The sequence below is a fragment of the Homalodisca vitripennis genome, chromosome 3, assembly GCF_021130785.1.
Source record: "Homalodisca vitripennis isolate AUS2020 chromosome 3, UT_GWSS_2.1, whole genome shotgun sequence".
Lineage (NCBI taxonomy): Eukaryota > Metazoa > Arthropoda > Insecta > Hemiptera > Cicadellidae > Homalodisca > Homalodisca vitripennis.
Genome location: NC_060209.1, coordinates 205,131,376 through 205,136,125, shown reverse-complemented (window position 1 = coordinate 205,136,125; position 4,750 = coordinate 205,131,376).

Below are 4,750 nucleotides of genomic sequence, written 5' to 3'. Positions count from 1 at the left end.
GACCTTTCATTGTAACTTGTGATGAACCGTCACTCTTTGTTAGAGAGTTTCTGTTGGTGGTAACTGTACGATTTTTTCGACACATGTCTCTCTTTCCAGGTTTGGTGTCAAATGATCCTGTAGCATGTCCTTTCCGGCCTATACGGCATCTGAGCCATTCCAGGAATACTTCCCCAAAAAATTACTATTTTTCTATGACTTCAGACACCCTGAAGTGTTGAGTTAGTGGTTCTAGCAGAGCTCCAAGCCTTGCCAAGGAGCTTCTGACGAATGCTTGCGTTGAAATTCATGACATCTGTGTAATGTTCTGGAAACCCAAACATCTTCTCTATTTCATTGATTGTGAGAGTACTATCTTGAACTTTCATTGTAACTTGTGATGAACCGTCACTCTTTGTTAGAGAGTTTCGGACATTGAGAAGCACCTGTCTCAACTGTTTCTACTGACAGACTAAATATTTATATTGAATACATGGTTCACATGATTAAAACACTATGTGTGTGTTTTCTTCAGTTACATTGATTTGTCTTGTTTGATAGATTATACAGAGTGTCATAGGCCACGCGTCTACTATTTATATAAGGAAAACATAATCTGCTAGTACGACCAAATTTAAAACCCAATAAATATGGTATTAACTATCTGCTTCATTTGCAAGGTGTTCTTGAAATAAATTTTTATCGATTCTAAATTTGAAAATAGTACACACAATTTTAAATGTAAAAAAGATGAAGTAATATATTTCTTTAACACTGGAGTGCTCGCGCGAACTTTTTGGAACGTCGGTACTCGCGTGGATTACTATTGTAGTCCATTTTAATATTTTTTTTATAATATGTAGATTAGCTAAACACTTTATATTGTGGTTAGGGGTTATTAATATAAAACATATTTAGCCATCAAATAGTGTTCTATTTTATAAGGACATAAATATAAAAAATTCTTATTAAACGTAAGTACATAATTTTGTTGTTATTTGTATGTTTTTCAAATAAATAAATTAAAACAGTGGTATGATATTCAAAATCTTGTCTGGACTATTATAATAAACATAAAAGCACTGTTGTTGAAAAAAACATCTTACAGCGATATTGAAAGCAATATTTACACCATGAAACATGTGAACATTTTTGGGAGTTTCAGTCTTGACAGTTGTGGCAAATACTGTGGTGATGCTCTGGACAGACCCACTTACTGCAGCTGAAGCACCTTTTTCGAGTACTCTTGCTTCTTGTTCTTCCACATAGATAATATCTACCAACTGTTCCTTCTCTAGCAGGTGGTGGTTGAGAATTTTCATCAATGCCGAGTAGAATTTTCCCACGACGTCGAATTTCTTTTGGGATAGTTTGAAGATTGATGCGCCTGCTCACATGAGGTTTTATGAGTTCCAAAGCTAAAGTTTGCAGAAAATTTGCTCTGTTTATTCCATTCTTATTTGCTTTGAAAACAAGTGCATTCACTCCTCCAACATTCAATAAATGAAAAAAGGGTGAGAGGCCAACGCCTTGAGTTTCTTGATGTGTTATATTGGCCACACATTTTATCCAAAATGTCCTCACCAAATTTTGTGTCATTGTAAGCAGTGATAACAACTGGTTTTCTCTCCTCTCCCGTATTTTCATCAATGGCCATTGTATTATGCATTGTCGAAATCATGAGGACTGCTTTGTTTTTTTTGTTTTTGAACGTAAGATACTAACGTCATGTTTACTTGAAATCCAAAAAGAGATGAGTGTATTTCTCTGTCTCTGTTAGGCAAGAAACATAGTGGAACTTCACGTTTGTTCTTTCTGAGTGCACCCAAGTATGTTAAAGACTTTTCTGTAAAGAGCTCGTTTGCAACTTGGACCGAGGAAAACCAGTTATCAGCAGCTATGTTTCGGTTTGACCCCGCTACAGGCTCAAGTCGCCTTACAGCATCAATGGAAGCATTACTCAGCCTGTACGGTCCTTCAGGTTGAACAGTCAAATATACTTCAAGATTGGATGTATAATAATTGTTTGCTGAAGTCAGTGCAAATACTTTAATGCCGTATTTTGCAGGTTTTTTGGGCATATATTGACGAAAAGGACATCTACCCCTAAATGCTACAAGCTGTTCATCTCAAGTTAAATAATCTGAGGGTTTGTATATTACCTTGCAATTCGTAACAAATTTTTCAAAAAATGCTCTAAATGGGGCCATTTTGTCAATAGACCTTCGATTTTGCCTGTCTCTGATGTCATCAAATCATAAACATCGTAACAGGAACCTAAAATGGTTTTCACTCATGCTGACATAACAAGCATCAATCCCAGTTCCATATAAGTCCCACATACTTTTAATGTTCCTTCTACTAGCTCGCAGTACACCGCACAAGTACAACATTCCAATAAGAGCTTCTACTTCTATCTCATCAGTGCATTTTGCATCCCTTTCTCGTAACTAGCTCGCAGTACACCGCACAAGTACAACATTCCAATAAGAGCTTCTACTTCTATCTCATCAGTGCATTTTGCATCCCTTTCTCGTAACTAGCTCGCAGTACACCGCACAAGTACAACATTCCAATAAGAGCTTCTACTTCTATCTCATCAGTGCATTTTGCATCCCTTTCTCGTAACTAGCTCGCAGTACACCGCACAAGTACAACATTCCAATAAGAGCTTCTACTTCTATCTCATCAGTGCATTTTGCATCCCTTTCTCGTAACTAGCTCGCAGTACACCGCACAAGTACAACATTCCAATAAGAGCTTCTACTTCTATCTCATCAGTGCATTTTGCATCCCTTTCTCGTAACTAGCTCGCAGTACACCGCACAAGTACAACATTCCAATAAGAGCTTCTACTTCTATCTCATCAGTGCATTTTGCATCCCTTTCTCGTAACTAGCTCGCAGTACACCGCACAAGTACAACATTCCAATAAGAGCTTCTACTTCTATCTCATCAGTGCATTTTGCATCCCTTTCTCGTGACTAGCTCGCAGTACACCGCACAAGTACAACATTCCAACAAGAGTTTCTACTTCTATCTCATCAGTGCATTTTGCATCCCTTTCTCGTAACTAGCTCGCAGTACACCGCACAAGTACAACATTCCAACAAGAGCTTCTACTTCTATCTCATCAGTGCATTTTGCATCCCTTTCTCGTGACTAGCTCGCAGTACACCGCACAAGTACAACATTCCAACAAGAGCTTCTACTTCTATCTCATCAGTGCATTTTGCATCCCTTTCTCGTGACTAGCTCGCAGTACACCGCACAAGTACAACATTCCAACAAGAGCTTCTACTTCTATCTCATCAGTGCATTTTGCATCCCTTTCTCGTGACTAGCTCGCAGTACACCGCACAAGTACAACATTCCAACAAGAGCTTCTACTTCTATCTCATCAGTGCATTTTGCATCACTTTCTCGTAAAAAGTTTTGTTTTCTATGATCGATATAGATATTGGTATTGTTTAAATTATTTTAATCATTTCAGTATCTAAAAAGCATTCTAGGGATTTAAGATGTTTGTTACCGGACCAGGCATATGCAGTCTAGGGATTATATTGTGCTGCTGTGTTCTTGTATTTCTTGGCTGCAAAGAATCGAGGTACCATCTGGTGGTTCGGTCATTTCCAATGTAAACATGTCTATTATCTACCTGATTTGCTTCATTTCTCTCTTCTGGTTCTGTATCTGCTTCTTCTTGATTTAGTTTTGTATCACTAGTGTCAATATTTTCACTTTCTGAGTCATGTCTTTCAATAACGTCTTCTTCTTCTTCATCTTCTACACCCAGAACGCTTTCATCGTCACCTTCGGTTTCTCTAAGCCATAGACGTAATTGTTTCTTATCTCTCTCTGACATGTTTCGTTATTAATACTGAACACCACAAAATAATTTACACAATAAAATGTCTTAACTTAAACAAAAAAAACAATAAAAGATTAAAAGTGGAACCGAAAACAAAATATTCACATTAGTACTCGCGTGGACTACAATTAGAAGGCCAGGCCAATATAAAAATCCGTAAAAACTCAGTACGCTCACGTTGGCTGCCGCCACTCCACTGAGCATGGTCGGGGGGCGAGAGGGAGAGGTAAACAAAGCCACAGGGTCGTGCAATGCTACCAACCCTGTAAAACGTAAAAACCCAATACCCCTGGACTACAACAGTAGGCCGCGCGAGCACTCCAGTATTAAAAGTTGATTTAAGCGAAACTTTAATTTAATTTTACGTTTTTTCTTTTTTCAATTTTTAGGTGACCAAAACTTCTAAAATGATTCTATTTTGTCTATTTCAAAATTAGGGCTGTTTAGCAATGATAATTAGTTGGGTTTAATTAATTACTTTGCATAGACATGCCTTTCGAACGATCCCATACAAGGCAGGATTAAACAATTGTTGGGTACAACCCTCAAATTCTATTTTGAGTCGAAAACTTCGATAAGCAGTCATTTTGTAATATACCGATATAGAGGCATCTGATTTGCAACGTTCTTCTTATTTACACAGGCTTTTAAAATTATATGTAATTCAATGTGAGTTTACATTTCGGGTCTTTAATTCCAAAAACCCCAGATCTAGTCTTTTAACGATGCCCCATGGATATTGTTTAATATAGTTTTGTTACAAATTATGTGTGGAGGTTTGCGACCTTTAGAGCACCAGGTAAAAGATACGAAGAACCCGACTCAAAGAAACGTCCTGTTAAGAATAGTATCAACAAGATTTTCGCTAAAATTATGGAATAAAATGAACGTAAATTTCTC